The following is a 19,898-nucleotide window of genomic DNA, read 5'->3' on the forward strand; positions in this document are numbered from 1 at the left end:
TCACAAATCTTTTCTTTTAACTTCGACTTAATTTAAAACCCCTTAAGTTCCTCTTTAAATATAAACTCTGAAATAGTGTCTTAATGCGTGAGGCCATTTTAAAGCACAATATATTTTTATGCATTTGAATTCTGAAAATTTTGTTTGATCAAAATTCCGCTTGAGTCGTGAAGTAAGTGGTACAAAAATTGTTTCCAATTACCCCTATTTCGAAGTTACAGCGAAAGCCTTGAACACCCGTGCACACCACGAGGGGTTACAATGTTTTGCACCCAAACAAAAGCTCCATTATTGCATTATTAGTCAATTTTCAAGTTCATTTTTGCGTTTATACTTTTAACTACAGTTCCTTTCCATCGATGTTTATATTTGTTTGCTTTTATTCACTAAACCACTGACAGGAGCGAATCGAGACTTTTGCAGCACATTGCATGATTGTCAGAATATCTGGAACACTTAGGATATTTACGAAATGTTACCAACAGAAAAGATTGGTTTGTATGATGGCATACGTTATTTCGAGAATGCAAGCAGAAGCGCACTAACAATTCTAAAGTGCACTGGGATCAAACTTGGCCCCCACGTGCGGAAAGCTTTGCAGTCCGATGGCCAACCAGCAGCGGATCTGGAAATATTTCTTTTCATCCACTGACGGCAGGGGATTTTCAGCGCCAAATAGAAGATTGCAGCACAGCTTGTGTACTGCAGGTTGCCTGTATCAGCACTAAATTGTGCTTGACCAAGCAGAATTTTTCAAGAGTGAAGTCTCCTGCCAGATTTTGAAATCTGGAATGAAAATTCAGCACTTGAACAGGCCTTTCTACTTCGGTTTGAGTCCTCGGTAGTGAAATTTCAAGAATGACATTTCTGGAGTGTTAGAATTTTGCTCCTTCCGAGCCGTGCGCACACACGAGCGCACTCTACGGGTGCTTTTTAACCAAACGCGAATCGTCAAACATGGCAGGAGCCGGAGAAGAGCAGACTGGCATCTTCCCATTTTCCTCTGCTATGAGCTGGATGTTGGATGTTGGGGCAGATGGTGGCGTGTGGAATTAAGCTGGACTTGGAGAGAAAAATATTAATTCGATGCATTAGAGTTCACGTCAGCAACAAATTTCGCAGGCCTATGTGATGAAATTCGCTGATTGATAAACATAGGTAACGTGACTTTGTGACGTCTTTATAACATGCCCTGATTGGTTGAGAGATGCCACATGACACTGTAACGTCATCACAATCTGGCCACCGTGGCAGGGGAACTTTAAATTATTCATTGGTCTAGAGAGGTCACGTGACCTTGTAACGCCACCACAACCTGCTCAATTGGCTGTGAGCAAATAATGGAATTTTGAACACCAGACATAGAAGAAAATCCGGAAGAAGAGTTAAACAAATCAATAGATATGGTTGATGTTTCTAAGTGGAACAGAGATGAAAAAAATTGAAATAAAAGAAAGATCAGACAAATTAGAAGCAAACGCCATCATCATCACAGCTTAGTGTATACCGGGTACTGCAAAAGATAGCTGTCATAATATGACGGTTGATGGACCGAATACTGCAACTAAAGTGAAGCATGTAGACGCAGAAGTTGGAACAGAAACGGCAATAAATGCGAATTATAATGTGGTCACACTCCACTCCTTACGGAAATAACGCCTCCCAAAGTTTTTCTCTTGTTTTTCTCGCGCAGGGGTAACACAGCAGTTTATATAATCCGTAAACGCGGCGTCTCACTTTGTAAGTTACAGATTCGAAAACTGGTTTTCCGTAAAAATTACACGGCAGATTCTACCTGATTGAATTATCAATCGTTTTCTTCAGGCATCGAGCCCTCTATGCTTCGTACCACATGGTGTGCTTCCACCTAGTGCTTACTGCGATCTGCTAATTTATCTTAGGAAGCTATCTCAAAATGTATCAACAAATAAAGACTGATTCTGATTCTGATCTGTTCTCTATATGAAGGATGCGAAATTCTCCTGAAGCTGAGAAATAACTGATAGGTGTAGCCCAGCCAGAAAATTCGTCTACATCACTGTTTGAAGAACTTCGTACATAGCGCCTTAAAGGGTAAATGCGAAGTGGCCAAAAGGTGTAGCGGTCTGTTTTTGGGCTTCGTCATTATGAGAATGGCGGCAGCCGCAAACAAAATCGCACAGATGAACTCGAATTTAGTATCTAAACGCTGTTGAGTCGTTGTAGGGAATAGAAAAGTAAATCAGAAAAAAAGCGGCGACCACGAATGACACAATTAGCAGTAAATTATGCGTGAGTCAAGGCGCCACAACTTCCGCAGTTTGGTTAGCCTTGTCAGCCTTATTTATGCAAGCTCCCAACCTTTTCCGACAAGATGCCATTCGGAAGAGCAAGGCACACGCCCTACTTACAAAGCAATGTCAACCATTCATTAGGGGCTCCTCATTTCTCCTGTGTACTGTGCGTTGGCACATTCTTAATGACACTGGCAAGCGTGCGCTGGAGGTTCTATGCTTTGTCTGGTAATTTAGGGTACGAATCGTCCATAATAGGTAACTGTCAACATCGACCACTCATACTTGCGATAATACCTTATTCTTTGCGGGTGTTTTTCCGTCGATGATGAAGCAGAACAAAGCTTCTGCACCAAAAACCCGGTCTAGGAGGATTTGAAATCTCTTGAGTAGATGCCTAGATGGTGGCTGTGCTGATTCTTCTTTTAAGCGATGTTAGTCTTGGCAGCAGTAACAAATGACATCAGGGAAATAATCCGTGCCTTGATTCGTGACTCAGCGGTTTTCACCCAGGCGACTGAGGAGCTTCTAACCGGTGTGGTTTGGTGAGCATCTGCTGATCTTACCATGTCTACTTCTTATTCATTTTCGCTAACGCATAAATTAAAAACAAGAAATCTCTTGTTGTGTCTAGTCAATTAAAAAAATGTTAATTGATTCGAGGGATGAGTTTTTCTGCAGCAGAGGGCGGGGATTTCAGTCCTAGGCTCCAACGGCTTGTGCTGTACGAGTCACCCGGTCGATAATTTTGAGCTGGTCTTGACGTGACTTGCAAGTCAGCGTGGTCGTCCTCAGCTCAGGTGAATGCTCACAAAAAAATAAGCTTGCTCGACTAAAGAAAATTTAGCGACAAAAGGCTAAGTAATAATAAAACAAAATCGGCCCTCCATGAAAATATTAGTTCTGATGCCTCTCTGTCTTCCCTTCGGCGGCACACACAGCTGAGCCATTGTGCTGCCATTGTTTGGTATCGGTTGCCACGGCAAATACTGCAGTGTCTTCCCGCTGAGCCCGCTTTCCCTCTTCTTCTAATGCAAGTAGTGCTGGCTCTACGGGTTCATGTAATACTGACGTGGCGTCGCCTCGGCGACACATATAGGGTCAATCAAACTGAGACGCGTCTCTCATAGCCTCAGTCGCTTTGGGACGTTAAACCCCAATAAACCAATGAACCAACCAACACTTAGAGGGAACACGGCTCCGTGTTGCTGCGCACACGCGGAACACCATTGCGGGCAAGCCGGTAGCAAATCTGTGCAAAGGGGCATATGACACGAAGAACCACGCCGAGGTCCCTCTTCTCGTGCGCCACTCTGCGTTGATTCATGAACGGATTAGAGGCAATGGCACTCCGCCGGTACGTGGCCACGCAGAACTGTCTTCCCTCTAAGTCTAATTACTCTGTACATCTCTATATTCGCACTCTTTCCCAGCCTCTGCTGCAGGAACAACTGGATCCTCGCGCACTCTGCGCTACAGGACGCGACCTCGCGCCTGCCGCAAAGTTTGAGGGTTAACTCGGCAACAATTTCCGTTCCAGCTGGGGCAGCCATTCTAGGGGTTTATTAGTGATGCGGTTTATTAGTGATGTAATCACACCATACGATACGTTCAGCAGCGGCGAACAGAGCATGGAGGAAGAAAAAACTAGGAGGGACCATGACGTCATAACTTTGAAGCCTAGTCTTAAAAAATATAATGGAAAGCATCATGGGAAATAGGCCCTCACGAGACAAGGCAGTGGTAGATCTTAGCCGGATTTCGGTTTCGGTTCTGCTCTCTCGCTCTACGAGCAACTGCGCGACAATCCGCTTGTGTTCCATGTTGTGTTCACTGACCGCTCCGTGGTGAGCGCGAACTGCTCGCTCGCCGCAGCGGCCACCATCCCCGAGCGACGCGTGCGCTGACTGTGGCGCAGTGGAGACATTGGAGCACATGCTCCTTCGCTGTGCCGCTTCTGCAGTGCCGCGTCTCGATATGCTCGCGGCCTACAGGGCGCTGGGAATCATCCCGGACAATCTCGAAGCGCTCCTGCGGCCGCGCGGCAGTGCGCGCACCCGTGACAGAACAATGGTGAGCCTCTGTGCGTTCATCGAGCAGGCGGGCTTGACTTCCCGCTCGCTCTTCGCCAGGTAGTGCACGCGTGACACGAACGCTCCGTGGGTGCTACCTCCGACGGTATACGCGGCCGGGCGCCCCACCCCGGCCGCTAGTGCAGTATGCCGCGCGCGCGCGATTAGTCCGAGACAGGACGCTACGAGCGCGCGGCTATGTATACATACAGTTTACTTCTTTTTGTAAGTGATTGTGCGCAGTGGCCGGGAGACTCCGCGCAGGGGCAGACGTAAAGCCGCCGGCACTCTCTCTCGACAGCGAGAGAGAGAGAGAAATACTTTACTGCTGAATTTCACGTCGGAACCGCCTATGTGCGCGCGCGTATTCGGCACGACTTGTGCCTTGAGAATAGCGGAGAACGGAGGGCCCATGGGCGGGCCAAAGACCGCTGCCCGAGAAATATAATCTTGCGCAGCGCTCCGGAGCGCTCGTTAAACACGACCGTCCGCCGTGAGCGCCCTGGAAGCCACTGCGCCCTTTTTTAGAGGCTCGTTTTCTTCGCCTACTCTCGAGCTCTCCGCTTATAGCATGCTCTGAAATAAACGCTCCGTATGTGTGTATAACGACGAAAGGAATTCCTCTCCATTCTCTTTATGAACCACAGTTGAACAGCGACGAGGTCGCGGCTGCACCCTCTGATGAAAAGCTTACCTGCAGTTTTCTACAGTGCACCCAAAAACTCAATAGTGTAATCAACAGAAGAGTTGAGACGCGGAGCCTTCAGACAACCTCGAGCTCGGTACGCATTCCGCCAAAGCTGCAACACAGGCGCTGCGCTTCTGCTACATCGGAGCACGGACGTTCACTAAAAAGGACCGTTGGTTGGCAGTCTGGTAACTGTGGAGGGCCTATTTCCCAAGAGTCAGTGCGCAAAAGGGCCCTCGGCAGCGGCGTCAGAGGAGGGTGGCTTGCAGAGGCTGAGCGCACTCTCTCCTAGTTTTCTTTCCTCCATGGAACAGAGTGACCTAGAGGCTCTGACCGGCACGCGCCTAGCGTCAAAAAATGAACAGCCTTGCGGCAAGAGATATGCGTCCCTTCCCTCCACTCATCTTTCTCCCTTTCCCAATCGCACATGTTTAACTTTCCAATCCTGCACCTCCTCGCACTCCTTTATAATGGATACAGCAACGTCGCCCCCATTTCGACAAATAAACTATTAATAGCGATCGCTGTAAATACCTTGGGTAACATTCCAGCCACATGAACAAGAACGATCACGCACGGCGAAAACGGACACGAAAAACGACCAACAGCAAAGAACAGAGCTTGCGGCGATGGCACGCCCGCCACTCGGTGCAGCGACCTCGGAGCGTGGCTACTGAATGACGCCCGGCGCCGCTGAGATCGAAGACCCTTCTTCCGCCGCCGCTACATCGCCCGCAGATCCGCCGCGTTCGTCTAGAGGGCGCTAGATACCCGCTCCTGAACAAAAAAGCATTGCGTTATGTCGTTTCCTGTGACATTCTCACAAGCTCCAACAACATCAATGCTATTGCACGCTTTTGTGATGGGAAATACTTGCGGCCATTTGCAGGACGATCAAGATTGCTATAGCAGGTCTTCTCATATTCTACATCTTTTCCTGCACGTATACCCCTCTCACGAGTGCAGCAGGATTCAAACCAGAAGTTAAAACCTCTGTATAGGGACATCAGACTCATTTAAGGGTGTTGGCATGAGGGAGATCTCGAAAATTCGGATTAAAAATGCGCTACGCAGTATCGCTATATCGCGCTACGCAAGTGTATATCGGGCACTCGAATTCATTTGTTCTCAAAGGTGCTATTTAGGTGTAAAACCGATAGTTTTGGGGGTGATTTTTTATTTATTAGGTTTCATTCTGTTTTAGAGTGCACATGAAAACAAAGAGAGGTAAGCAAAATGCGTTATATATACCCCACTAATGCCTACCCCGTTGCACGGCGACCAAAAAGAAATCATTCGAACGATTTGACAAATGCCGATTAAAACCCGCTACACAAAACACGACAATACTATACTACAAAATTTTTAAAAGTTGCTATTCAGATTTAGTGACTGTATAATACAACCACAAGAATATGCGTATGCGTAGCACGACTCCTTGACTTCTCTGGTCACTCCGAGTTTACAACTTTATGGACAATAGCTAGATGGTAAGCACACCGAGCTTGCGGTGTCGGAAACGCCATGTTCTGTGATCCATTATTGGTACGGAACTGAGTTGGGGAGCTCGTAATTGGTAAATTCTTGCGGAGTCAATGCATGTTTTTTGAAATATTTGTTTACAATGTTTAATTTTATTCTTTTTGCGTACAGCCGCTTTTTATCTTATTTTTTTCTATTGCAAGTAACGTGTTTTATAAAAGTTCCCTCTGTGTTTTGGCTCAGCGAAAAGTTCAATGAAGGACTGATAGCCCTTTCCTTAGCGAAAATAATTTATCTGTATTTGTCAGTCTGATTATGGCCCCGACAAGCACCGTTAACGTAGATATGAGTAGTAGAACTGCAAATTTACATCACCAGTCAAATTTTTCGAAGGCTGTTTATGATAGTCACTTACCACGACGCTTTAAATTTCAGACGATCGAAATGTTCGTTCCACAATAAGCAGTACTTACAAAGTGTTCCCAAAAATTTTATCTAATTCTCAGAAACTACAGTCGAATACACACACCTTCGGCACAATGTCGTTACCACTGATATCGTTTTTAGCTCGAAATATGGCATACTTATATTGCTATTCTTGCATTACAGCAGGGAGACGTTGGCAAGGTGTAATGTTGGGACGACAGGATGTTAGCGTCTTGTAGAGTGAAAACCATCTCATCTCCCGAGAACAACAATTTGGCATGATCAGCGTGAATAGCAATATTCTTAGTCCATGCTATGATGACTACATTGGTTCTGTATAAAAGATCAAGCACGCCAGCCAAGATCGAACTGAACTGTAAAAAAGCACGTTTGTACATCCTCGTATTGTGACCCAGTTTATTATGTTACTTGGAGGCGATTAATTGGATAGCTAGCAAGAAGCTCCAGAAGGGCACCCTTTATGACGTACCATTACCGGTTTTCAAGCATTATAGTGGTTCAAAAGCTTGAATTGAGGACAACGCATCAAGCGATGGAAAAGAAAATGATACCTGTACCATTAAAAGACAAGAACATAGCAGAGCAGCTCAGGTAGTGTACGTGAGCTAACATCATAGTCGAAATCAAGAAGAAATGGTCATCAGAAAGGCATGTGATAGGATGGCCAGATAATTCATGGTCGTTATGTTTAAAATACTCAACTCCAAGGAATAATACGCATAGCAATGTGCGGCAGAAAGTCTCGTGGGCAGATGAGACTAGAAAATTCACAATGAAATGTGGCCGCAGCTTCCTCCGGACATAGTCAATTGGAGAGGCTTTTCACTGCAGTGGGCATAGTTTTACTTATATTATTGATGATGATGTTCAATTAGATAATCCTTTATTTTAAGCAAGCCAGACTTTTTTTTATTTTTGGTGGACAAAGTGTTCATACTGTAACCACCTTCACAAAGGGAAGTTTGCGTAAAACAGAGTGTATTGCGACGTTCAATGACGGGCCACGACTTCGTCCTTATTCTCTTCCGCAAAATGCTAAGAATGAACAAGCTTCAGCGCCAGGATACAAGTGCGATCCTCTCTTGAAATTAGTGCCCTTTGTTCTATCAAATAGATTAATGTATTCTAGAGATCTTCTGGAGAATGACGATAAGAAAGACCGATTTTTTTGGGGTTTATGGGGATTTTAACGTCCCAATTCAGCTCAGGCTATCAGAGGCACCTAGTTAAGGGCTCCGGAAATTTTGACCATCAGGGGTTTTGGAGCAGAAGCGTCACTATGGGACCTCGGGCTGCAGTGCAGATTTGACCTTCAGCTGAGTTAGAGGTGAAACCATGAAAAAGAGAAAAATGTAATCAACATATATGACTGGGAGTCGAAGCCGCAGCTGCGGGAACACGCCTACTTTAAGAGTCTTTCAGCGAGACGCGCGCGCGCGCGCGCATGCACGCGCGCATGCACGCGCGCATGCACGCGCGCATGCACGCACGCACGCACGCACGCACGCACGCACGCACGCACGCGCGCGCACACGCACACATCAGCAGAATATGGCTCATTTTTGATTTCGCAAAGGTCTTGCTTGCAGCTTTTTTTGATGTTGAGCTTTGCAAAAGAAAGACCTACGGATGAACATTCCTTTACAGCTATACTGAGTTTCGGAATTTTGCTCATTTCGAAAATAAAAACACCTCGAACTAACACACCTACACGAAAGAAGTAGGCGGGAGTAAAGGCTGAAGATAAAATGGAACTCTAAATTAGGACTTCACATCCATTGGATGTTTGTCCATCCATCGTTCGATCAATTGCTCGTCAGTCCACCATTCTCTTAATTGTCCTTAACATTCTGTTATTTCCGTCTCTCTGCGTAGCCACCTTCCCCCCTCCCCTTCGCACACTCGCACATACTTCCCGCTTCCTACTGTTTAGGGGTAGAGAGCGTAGGTACGGAATGTCCTTAATTCTACCCGTAACCTTCCTTGCGTTGAAACCGCATTCGAATGTGTTTTGGGTTGAACCTTCGTGCTTTACTGCGGCGTCTCTCCATCCGTCCTTTGCCTCGCTGCTACTTCTCATACAGGGACGGCGGTGGAGTGGAAAAGCGGAGTAGTTAAGGCCATCGGAGAAGCAAAGACATCCGGATAGGCTTGCTAACTTTACTTTTGTGGAGTCACCGCAGATCCAGGAACCACATGTATCAGTGTGTGCATTGGTTTTTAGATTCAATGAAATAAAAATGAAGCGAATAAGCATCACGCTTCGACCAATTAAGAGTCAAGGAAATAGGAAGGCACACAAGAGCGACAGGAGAAAGGTGCGGCGAGTATTGCCTGCGGAAGGGGCGAGCTAACCGCGATTCCGCTACGTGTTCGGGAGAAGCCATTAATGAGCTGCGCATCGGATGCCACCCGGAAGCAGCCGGCGATGATAAATGAGGAAAAAAAAAAGGTATAGGGTAATTCGGAAGCACAAAACGCAGAAAACGGTGGCGAGGAGAAGAACGTTGTATCTTATTTTTCGCTACCCCTTCCGGTACCGCGCAGCAGGCGTGGCACACCCGTGCCATGCGTTCGAGATAAAAAGAAGAGATAAAAAAAGGCATGGGAAAGTTGACATCTGAGTGCCCAGCCATGCGAGATAATTAGGGTGATGAGAGGAGCGGAATCTTCCTGGCTGAATTATAGACTTCGGTTCCTGCCACACGCATTTGGTTTTCCAGAGGCGCTGTCCATAAAGTTTTACCCAGCGGTCGCGGAGCCCTCGCTTACTTCGGTGTGACTACCCTCACCTCACTCAATATTCTTCTGATTTGCTGTACTTCTACCTTTGCTACGTATCTCTGGTGCCAGGTGGTTACTCGATAATCCATCTTCCAGAGCGATAGCCCGACGACGTTAGGTGTACGTCCGTCCCGTTCAATGTGTCGCTAATTTAGATGTAATACGTTTTCAGCTCTGCATATGGTTCGTTGCAGGTTCGAGCGACAGGGTTTTCCTTTTCCAGCATTCTTTTCCTTTTCTTGCGCAACCCTAATTATCTGTACGGTTCCATTCATGTATTGAGGCCCCATGCGATACAATATATTAAGTTGTATATCATAAGTGTGGTTTTGAACGTCTGCGCCAATACGGGTTTCGTTTCACCAAGCGTGCAGGATCATTGAGGCTAACGACCAGCGAATAGTATTTAGTGCGGCAGATGTGAATTAGTTTATTAGTTAAGCTATTAGCAAAATGTCATGAAAAAGGTCAAATTTTCTAAAGCTTTTCTAAAGGTATTTAATGGGGCGCTCTGCTTTGTCAAATTCTCAGCACTAATAGCTATATTTGAAAGTCAAAACATGTTAATTTCTAGTAGTTCCCGCGAAAACTAAAGAATACATCATCAGGGACAGATGAAAAATGATCAGAATGATGCAGTTATGGTCATCACATTTTTTCGACATGATAGTCCCTTAAAACAGCTTCACGGTACGAGATCGCCTTACGATTTAAGTTTCAGCGGAGCAGTTACTATGATGTGATATCCCAGGTTAACCTTTTTCTTAAGCATATTCCAGGGCAAAGAAAAGGTACTTCTATGCTCTTCTAGATTTTATACCTGTTTTCATCATCAGCCATGAATAATTGTGCATAATCTCGTAGCTTTTTAATGGCCATGCTGCCTCTGATGTACATGCGGTGCTGAAGTTTAAAATTCCATTTAATTTCATTTACCACATGAAGAAAAAATTTATAACGCTGCCTGCTATGTGAAAAAAATACTGAATACGAGGCGGTGCAGCCCAGTATTGTATTCATTATTTATAAAGGATGTTTCATACAGAGCATTTCCTCTTTAACAGGGAAACTGAGGGCTAAATTTAGTAAAAAGATAAGGTTTGAAAAATTTCAGCAAATCCTAGGAACCGAAATATTCTTTTCCATAGTTACTCAATTTTCAAGCTGCTTCCGGAAAAAAAAAATTAGCTGAAAAGCGAAATTTTGGTCCTGTTGAAGGAGTTTTCGCTTTCAGTATATAAATAGAAAAATTGTTACCATGCAAATACGTAATTTACATCTGGTAAAACAATTTGGACTGTAGAATTTCTTCGGAGGAGAAATTCTAGAGGCCCGTGTACTGTGCGATGTCAGTGCACGTTAAAGAACCCCAGGTGGTCGAAATTTTCGGAGCCCTCCAATACGGCGTCTCTCATAGCCTTAGTCGCTTTGGGACGTTAAACCCCAATTAACCAACCAACCAATTTGGACTTTTGCACATGCAGTATTGTAGTGCACTCTAGATCGATTTGAAGATCATAGCATTTCCTGGAGTTGCGAGAAAACCTGAGTACTGAAGATTTTAACATTTTAAATTGAGTCGCCCTCAGACGTCAACTCCCATAAACCTAAACCTATTTTGCCTTGATTGAAATTCACTCGTGACGGGAGGTATTCACGCGTGAACTGCTCCAAAGAAGCCGAAAACCCCATTCAACAGTGCGTTAGGCGTGCACAAAGAAAAATGAGAACATACGGTTTCTGCGATGTTCTGCGGTAAATCCTACAGTATGAACTTCTATGTTTGCCTGCACACATAGAGAGAAAGTGTAAAAATAATTATAGCCGAGTAAAGTTTCACAGGTTCTTTCGTCTTCCTTATTGCACCAGCGGTGCCCCGCCAGAGACGGTTTGTTCCAACTGGAAGACTGAAGCTCTTCACACCAGGGGTGCCCGTCAGAGACGGTCTTGTGTTCAGTTGAGACGCAGGGGTAAGGCGAACACTTCAAATTTTATGTACAGCAATTTACAATAGATACAAGTTAAGGCACTCGAGACAAATTAAACAGCAAAAAGGACAAACCAAACAACAAAAAGGTGGATCTGGCTAATACTAGGGGAGGCCCCTACTCGGCGTTGCCGAAGATGCGGTGCATCTCAACTTAGCGCAGAACCCCGCTTCCAGCTCCGGGGCCCGGTTTTAAAGCCCTAAAGGCCCGGCCCACATTTCGTGGCTTCCAATCATGTTACAATGTTCACATGATTGGTTTAGGGAGAGCCTGACCAGCCCTCCAGCTCCCGTAAGGTGAAGAACCCTCTCCACCACAAAATAAAAACAAACACAAATACATATTCGTGCCAGCACGTGCGCGAATCGGTACCGCGGGGCGGGGGGACACCCGAATTTCCCGGCGCGTTCGCAAGCGGCCGCGTTCCGAGAAAGGAGACGCTCCGCTTTGAGCGCCCCCAGCCGCGTTCCAATGACTCCGCGTACACTACCGACCCTTTACACGCCCCCCCCCCCCCCCCCCCCAAGATTCTACAAAGGGCTCAAATGCCACTTTTAGAATTATAAAAAGAAGGGATCGGTACGGGTCACAAAACCACCCTGTGGGTGACTTACCGCAGCTACACAAGTACTGGCAGCGACAGAACCAAAAGCAAAATAATGCACACGCGCACCAACACATTACAGAAAATGCTTACGGGCACCAAGAAAACAAGCAAATTGCACACTAAAATACACCCAGTGGCATGCCTGCCGTGCGCCGTAACACAGCGTCCAAGTTGGTGGGTTGCACCCAGTTCACCACCACCAAGTAGACACCCTCGTCCTGCTCGCGAACGAGCACACGTACACACACAGACACTCGCAACTTGAGCGTTCAGTAGCACTCGCACGACGTCCGTAAGTGGCCACGTGAGCCTCCTTAGTCGCACCGAGCGTCCTTGTGTGCGTTCGAGCCACTACGCGTCTCAACACAATTAACGCCTAACTGCCACTCGGCTCATTAGGCTGGTGCCACAGCAGGGCAAGAATTCAAAAATTGCTGCCCTCCAGGATCGAAAACAACGTCCTGATCCTCGATAAGTCCAAATCTTTGACCCCACGACGCACCTGAGGGCCCGCTCTCTCTGGCGCGCCGGTACGAGCCGCGCGCTGCATAAGGAGCATAACCCCTGCCCTGCCTAACCGTACCACTGACGCCGGTTTTGCTACTCTTGATCTGGCATACTGCAGCACGGAACGTACTTCTCCACGCAGCGACTTTCAATTTGAAAGCCACGCCCTTGCCTCCTGCTACTTCGCCTCGCTTGGAACCATTTGCCCCGTTCCTCCACGAGCAAACACTGATGTTGCCGTTCCCTGCTTGATAGGCATTTGCCGGCTTCGTGGCATCGTCTAACTCAGAGGCTCCATGAGCTCCCTGACAGTCACTTGACCCGAGCTTGCCTTGCGACAAGTCGCCACTCATTTCCGGGTCCTCGACTGACCTGGCCGGGCACACACCGGGTGCGTTCGACAACTGCGCGGCGCTCTGCCCGGTCGGCCCAGCGGGCCCACCTCCGCTCTCTGCCTCGGATGTAGAGCTGTTGTCACCAGGAACGCTACGGGGCACTTCATGCCCTATGGCCGACACAGTGTGTGTTTGCAGCAACGCCAGATTTTCAGCGGTTACTAGCTCCGTGTCGGAGGTCACAATCTTAGTCATAGAGCCTGCAGGAATTAGATCACTCTCCTGCTTGGTTTCGGACAATTTGGTCTCGACTGGCCCTAGACCATCAGAATTGGGCTGCTCTTTTTCTTTTCTAGCCGCCCACAGTGGCGAAGCTGCGATTCCTTCAGAAATCTCGTTTTCGCTCTCTGCGGCATTTCCCAACAAAGAGGCGTCCGCGCATATCGGCTGATTACCTACAGCGACCTGGCTGCTCTTTCCTCCACCTGTGCTTGAGCAGGATAAGTCTTTGTCTTCCAGCACAGGCGGCCTCATCTCTCGGGACTCGGAGCAGTTCTCCGTGGCTGATTGACTGGCTCTTCTGCTCTCCTTGATCTTAGAGATCTCGAGCTCTACCTGCTGGCGTCTTGCTTCTATAACCTTCAAGACATACTTTACATCCTGAGGTTCTTCCTCGCGAAGCACCGCCTTTCCGCCATTTACTTTCGCAAGTTGAGCCTGAAGGTCCGCTAAGCGCGCCTTCGCTAACTCAACCTGGTACCTCACATCGAGTGAGGGCCGGCATGGATAGCCCTCCATACCGCCGTCTGTACTCCTCAACTGTCCTACCGGTTCGAACACATGCACAGGGACGCTAACAATGCGACGAAGGAAACTCACAGTTTTGATGCGTCGATCCGCATTGCGAGCTCCTTGGCGTCGCAGTCCACCGCCACTTCCACCAGACGCTGCGATGAGCTGTCGCACGCCGCTGGTCCTGTGCACGTTGTCACTTTCTGCGACCCGCCGGTGACCGTCAAGTCCTCGACGCACTGCTTTTCTTGACCGTATGCAGTCCTGCGTCGCTGGACTACTGCCGTGGTCCTTGCATCCTTGCCGCCGTGTCTCCGCAGGTCCGTTCACGAACGCTGACCTGTCGCCTGGCCGTCGCCTTTATTCCTGCGTTCAATTTCTTCTTCCTGCGCCGTCTTCCGATGGCCGCAGGATCCTGTCGACTGCGCCAGTAAAGTTTCACACAGGTTCTTTCGTCTTCCTTATTGCACCAGCGGTGCCCCGCCAGAGACGGTTTGTTCCAACTGGAAGACTGAAGCTCTTCGCACCAGGGGTGCCCGTCAGAGACGGTCTTGTGTTCAGGTGAGACGCAGGGGTAAGGCGAACACTTCAAATTTTATGTACAGCAATTTACAATAGATACAAGTTAAGGCACTCGAGACAAATTAAACAGCAAAAAGGACAAACCAAACAACAAAAAGGTGGATCTGGCTAATACTAGGGGAGGCCCCTACTCGGCGTTGCCGAAGATGCGGTGCATCTCACCTTAGCGCAGAACCCCGCTTCCAGCTCCGGGGCCCGGTTTTAAAGCCCTAAAGGCCCGGCCCACATTTCGTGGCTTCCAATCATGTTACAATGTTCACATGATTGGTTTAGGGAGAGCCTGACCAGCCCTCCAGCTCCCGTAAGGTGAAGAACCCTCTCCACCACAAAATAAAAACAAACACTAATACAAATTCGTGCCAGCACGTGCGCGAATCGGTACCGCGGGGCGGGGGGACACCCGAATTTCCCGGCGCGTTCGCAAGCGGCCGCGTTCCGAGAAAGGAGACGCTCCGCTTTGAGCGCCCCCAGCCGCGTTCCAATGACTCCGCGTACACTACCGACCCTTTACAAGCCGGTTTTGCAAAATATAGAAATTTCCACCCCGTGTAAGAAAAGTATTTTATGCTCTGCTTGTAGTTTCGACATATGGGTCCTTGCTGCGTGATGTTTACCCTAGAAGCTGGAGAACTTTCAACAAAGAAACTCTTCCAAATTTCCTTTTTCGTGCAATGGAACACGTTCTACGCAGATAAGTACTCAGCCTAACCACCTAACTGAAGCCAGAAAATGAAGCGCACGCCGCTATATCAGCATTTCTTCTGCCTTAACTTTACTATCCCTGTCGGCTCGTTTTCGCGAATTGGTGTGAAATAAGGGAGGAAGAAACTCTCCGCCAACACTGCCTCAGGGCTCAACTTATGAGTGTTAGCTGCGGGGCCAGCAAGCGTTCACAGCGGTGTGCTCAACAAACGTGGACAAGACTTTTGTGCCCCAGAATTTTGTGCCCAAAACAGACTTTTGTGCCCCATAGTCTCCCAATTATTGGCAGGGTGACCACATGCAATGTCTTTCTCGCCATTAAACTATATTAAGGGACCCAAATGATTCATTGCACAAGACTTTATACAAGCGTTTCCCCAGAGTTTTCGCAACTTTGCAATCAATGCGGCGTGATAGCCTTTTCGGGCCCGTAAGCGCTGGTGGAATTAGTTTTGTCCACCTGAATGTCTGACAGAGACTTTCCAGTTTCATATTTTTCCGACGCACTACACACATAATAGTGTGTGCGTTCTTGCAAGTAAAGTTAGTTCATGCTTTACCGCGCCTCATTGTGTCCTCGTATGTTTCTGATCGTGCGTGTTTGCGGCAATTCATTCATGAGGTGTATTTGGCTTTTATTTTCTTACTTGTTAGGTTTTCCCTTGAGTTCCTTTTTTTTGGAGTCGAGGAAAAGCCTGTACAAGTATTTAATTTTTACGCTGTTCCCTCCGCCAATGTATCATTCTGTGCATTTTGTTGAGACGCTCAAGAAAGTATGTAAAATGCCCGTCTCTAAAGAGGGACATTTACCCGCTCTAAAGAGTGACCAATCACCTAACTGCAGTATGCAGCGCCGCGGCTTGGTCGGCAAGAAGGGTAGCCCTGATGATGGCCTTGTAATGAAACGCACGGGAGAGCTTCCCAATCGGCTGCCTGAAACTGCACATTTAGGTTAGCCAAATATGGAATCTTAACCTGTAAACATAAAAAGCTTATTTCCCACGCCTTACAGAGGCAGTATGCATGTTTACCATACCCGAGAAAAAAAATCATCACTACACAGAACAAAACCACCAATAATTTGCTTCCAATGTGGGTTTTCTCAGGTTCTTAAGAATAAGAGTGTGTCAAAATCTCATACTTCTACGTAAGGCTCCTGCAGCTTCAAGTTTCATGCAAAAAACTCACAAAGACGTGGGTTGCTCTTAAACGTTCTCTAGCTCATAAACTGTTACTTTGAGGTGTGATTGAAGATGAGCAGAACAGACAGTAATTGATTTCAATGCAAGTGTGGTCGCTGGTACACCCTGCGAAATGGATTTAGCTAAAATTGCTTTTCAAAAAATTTTCGTGCTGCAACGGCAAAGCCAGATGAAAGCCTGACTGTCTGCTCTTTATGACGGAAGAAGACTATTTCCTGAGTATATCTGTGCTGCAAATTTGCTTCATACAATTACGAAGAACCAAGGAAGAGCCGAGCTAAGATGATGTCGATGTCATTCAAGTTATTTGAAACTCCCCTACAACTTCAACCTGCTGTGAATGCCATCTTATTCTATATGTGCAAAGTCGACATCTGTGTTGTGTTTTTCAGCCCAGTGATTTTGGGCTAGTCTTATTAGATGATTAAAGCAGCCCCGCCGTTCAATTCACATACGTGCCACAGAACTACCTTCTGAGGGAGGTGCTGGGCGCACGTACTGAAGGAACGTGCGCAATTGATTATGAACTTGATTTCTTCCGAGAGTTTTTCAGGCCCGCCGAGTTCACTGAGTTCACGTAGCCTACTTTAGTTGCGGTGCAGTACCGCTAACTATTTCTACCGAGACCATTGATGACACTGCGATAGAATCACTTAGTGTAGCATGGGTAATCTATGAAGGCCAGTTTTGTGCATCGGAGTAGTGTTCCCTCCTTAAACGTCCATGGAGGGGCGTCGCTTAATAAATTTTGAATACAACGAAAATGTGGAGATCTAGACTGGATTCACGACATGAGATCAGAACTGTCTGACCATGAAGCTCTTTATTATTTCAGCAGCCGAATCGCTGACGCTCGTTGCAGCTTTCTGCAGATGCTCTCTTCCTTTAAAAAGTTCTAAGCTCTCCCGAACTGAACTGTGCCTTCGTCTGAAAGCTACCCGTCCAAAACCAGAATTCAGGAGCGCCAAGCTTCACTCTTGTGCCGTCTCTGCTGTTGGAAAAACGATACGGCTCCGTTTGAGTGACAAATCCCCGTTAGCCTCACTTGAGCCCACAGTTGCCTAGGTGATCGACAGTAACTGAAAGGAACAAGATAAGTACCAGAGACAGAAAACAGCCGTCTTAAAGGTGTCTCTTCTCAAAGCTGTAAAATAAATGAAGAAATTTAAAAATAGAGACGCTGAGGCATGAAGTTGCGCTTTCTTGCTGGAGCAGTTTACGCTTCAGTTTGTTTTGTTGCACTAGAAAAAAAAAGAAAGATGAGGACTTTAAACAAAATGAAACAGTGACAGCAGCAAAGCTTGGAGATCTCAAGTTGTTTGCCCTGCTTTCAAAGTAAACGCCTTTACAGAAGCAGAGACCAAGATAAGCTCAGTTTAAGGGCTTGAAGGGAGCCAGAGTTTAGAGGTTGAAATGAAACTTCAAGGGATCATTGTGACCAACGAACATAAGAAAATAAATTGCGAAGGCGCCCAAACGTCATCATTTTCTTTCTTCACAGAGCAGGTGTGAGGTGCAACCGCTTTTTCTTCTCTTTTTGTGGTATTTTGTGCTCGTATGCCACTACACACTTGCTGTTTCTTTTTTAATGTTTGATTCTTCTGTACTGCAAGCGGCGCAGTTCTTTTTTTGGTGTTCTGAGGTATTTCTCGTAAATACCTCACATGCGTTGCATTTACGGTGCCCGCGTCAAGTTTAGCTCATGCGTGCGTGTGGGGATCGTGTGTGGGAATCATCTCTGTTCGCCCCGCCATTTTCATCTGTCTCGTTCCGACGGATCAAAAAGTCCATTAGACACTTAGATGACTGCCTCCGATATCTCACAACATTCCTTTCCCACAGGTTTCTGTTTGTGTCCGTTTCATAGCCTTCACATTGGCAAGTTGCCTCTCATGTTTGGCACCTGGGTGGGGCTACGAAAAAGATTCATGCAGGCATTTTACAGCGCAAGAGTGGATTTATGCCATTTGCAATCACTAGCCTACTTTCTTGTGAATATGGTAAATGTTTAAGAAAGCGACAATGAGAGGTTACCCATTAGTTCAGATATCTGCGTTGCAACGATCTCCGTATACTAAGTCCAAACAATTCACTTCACTTATTCCTTAGAATTTCTTGAAAGATTTCTACATTTTATATTTACTTAACTTGCAGAAATGCGTAGTTTGATCGATTATAGCAATGCAAGACATACGGATGAATTTTATTGAGCTTGCAAGTTAGTACGCTCCTAAATTAACAGCTCTATGAAAAGCTCGATAAATATTTAGATATGCATTTGGTTTTCTAAAACTCTGCCTCGAACGATCTTGTATTCAAGATAAAGGCGACAACGGAATCCAGCGTGCACTCCAGTGGAAAACTCACGCACGAATGTAAACCTGACTCTCTCCGCTTTGTGCATGCAGTTAGGTGAAGAAAAAAAGTTTAGTCGCAGGATCGACTTTCCGCACAGACTCGAAAGTAAATACGATCGAATACGCCACATATTTCTCTCCGGCTACGAGTCACTCACTGTACATTCTCGCTCCGCAGTATAGCCTTTTTCGTTTTCTCATTTCTTGGAGTGTGATTTTATAGGCCTTTTTTTTTCTGGTCCTTTTACTCGCTTTGTCATTGGGAATATCTTTTTCTTCATTTCGAGTTATCTTTGGCCACCCTCCATTGCTATGTTTTTTTTCCTTCACTTTGGAGAACACTGGCTGCATCACCGACCCCGCACTCTGCTGCCTCTTTTTCTCGTTTCCTTCTTGCTGCATCTGCCACTGCTTCACTGTTGCTCGCGTTGCTGGGTGCATCCGCTCAGCTATCTCCCCTTTTCTTCCGTTTTGTCCATCGCTTCGAGTTTTGCGTGACTGCGCAAGCAACGACATCCTTGACGCACTTGCAGTTTTCTTTCTCGTGAAATTGTACGCCTTTTTGTTTCATTATTTCTCGAATGCTTCGGTCCTTTCCAAGTTCTGCATTTTGCTTTCTCCGCTTTTCGTTTCCCTTCACGAGGCTTTATGTTTCCTTCTTCTTTTATTGGTTGTTCAGTCGCTTTTCCTACCACGCACTCAGTCGTTCCGAGAAGACCCATTTCTTTTCTAGGATGGGAGGCATCTCCGAGTTTTTCGCAGGGATAGGATAGATGGCTAAGCCACGCAGGACTGAGGAGACAGGCTCGCTATCGTGAACGTTTCCTGGCAGCAAAGAATGGCTCTTATTCTGGCTTTATCACTTCGCTTCCTTTTAGGTGACTTTGAGTCTCTCCAATTTGTCTACTGTTAAGAAAAACGTTCTTTTGTTTAATCCTACGAACAGGGCGAACTTTCGTGAAATGCTTATAAACTGTCTCTTTTTTTTTTTTGTTCGAAGAAATTTTGAGCCTAGCATGGTGATTTCAGGACGCAATAGAACAAAGAAATAAGGAACGCAAAGAGAAACAAAGTAAGAAA

Source organism: Amblyomma mixtum, chromosome 1 (genome assembly GCF_055824585.1).
Source record: "Amblyomma mixtum isolate Tamu chromosome 1, ASM5582458v1, whole genome shotgun sequence".
Classification (NCBI taxonomy): Eukaryota; Metazoa; Arthropoda; class Arachnida; order Ixodida; family Ixodidae; genus Amblyomma; species Amblyomma mixtum.